The following is a 1,692-nucleotide window of genomic DNA, read 5'->3' on the forward strand; positions in this document are numbered from 1 at the left end:
TCCTCTGCCTCATGCTCTAGAATGGCGACGTGAATGGGCGGTGGTGCGAGAGGCCGGTCGTCCTGCACATAGGTATCGTGTACGGAACCACCACTACCACCATGACCCACCTCGGCCGACAGCTTCATTACCTGTTTTACCATGATCCTCCCATGGATGTCGAACATCAGTCGCACATGCTCGTCCCCTTAAAGTCGGAATAGTCGAAACCGGAAAACACCGTTTTCCATGGGTGCCAACAACCTATACCCCACCCTTCATATCTCCCTCGCTTGTGTACCATCGACCTTGCTCAATATCAAACTCTTTAAATCCGACAACGTCTCCACACCCTGAGTGCGAAACAGTATCGGATCTTCACACTCAAATGTCACCCCGTTATCACCATTCCTCATACAACAATTGGGATAAACAAGCACAACTATGAATAGACTGTTACTGGCCATTGAGCTTTGTTTTTGTGAGAAAAACGAGATAGAGAAAGGATATGAAATGTGTGTAGGAATACCAAGGGTTACATATCCTTTTATAGCAGCTGAATATTTGTCCTTTTCTATCTCGTTTACAGTGTAAACGAGATAGGTATATCTTATTTACAGTGTAAACGAGATATATACGTGTCACGCTGACGTGCCTTATCTCGTTTACACTGTAAACGAATACATGCATTGTCAGTGTAAACGGGATAAAATAAGGGAATTTAAATCAGTAAATACTTTTAAAATTATTTATTTTGATAAATATTACATTTATTTTATTTATTAAAATAAAAAATCCGTTTATTTGATTATAATTAAAAAACGTGTTTTAAAAAGCTTGCGGTAATAATAAAAATATAAACTATGAATAAAATTGAATTAATAAGTATATTAAAAGATTTAAGGAAAAAAATAATTGAATTATTTAAACCATGGTTCTGAAAACCGAACCGGACCGGCCGGTTCAACCGGAAAAATCGGGAACCGGTCACTTAACCGGTCCGAGTAAGGTCAGAAACCGTTTGGTAGAAAACCGGTGAAAAAACCGGTCGAACCGGCGGTTAACCGGTAAACCGGGAGAACCGTTCGGTTTTTTTACGGTTTATTGGTTTGCATATTAAACTTCAAAACGGCGTCGTTTTGAAGGAAAAAAAAAAAAAAAAAAGAAAGAATGGTATCTCAAAATTTCTGTGGCTTTGAGAATATTGTTACTTTTTGCTTCTGTTTGGTGGTTCATGAATATTCTCAGTTGATTTCTGTGATTGTCAAGCTGCATGAAGTTGATTTCTTTTTTACGTTTTATTTTTTGTTTAGTTATAAGCTTTGATGTTTGATGTTTGAACCTCTAATATTAAGTAATGGATAATTTATTATGTAAAATATTAAATTTTATTAAGTTAGAAATTATTAAATTTATATACTTAAGATTATTTTAAATTTTTTAATAATTTTATTTAATATTTAATTAAACCGGTTGAACCCCGGTTGAACCCCGGTCGAACCAGTGAACCATTAAACCAGTGACTTCACCGGTTTATTGACCGGTCCGGTTCTCGCAACCTTGGTTTTTATTTCCACTTCATTTACCATTTTAACTTTTATTATTATTATTATTATTGGAATTTCATACTTCAACGTGTTAAAGACTATATATCTGTCTGAATTGATATTTGAGGTTGAATAAATTTAATTTTATAGAATTAATTTTGAGTAA

This window comes from Arachis ipaensis, chromosome B05 (assembly GCF_000816755.2).
Source record: "Arachis ipaensis cultivar K30076 chromosome B05, Araip1.1, whole genome shotgun sequence".
NCBI lineage: Eukaryota > Viridiplantae > Streptophyta > Magnoliopsida > Fabales > Fabaceae > Arachis > Arachis ipaensis.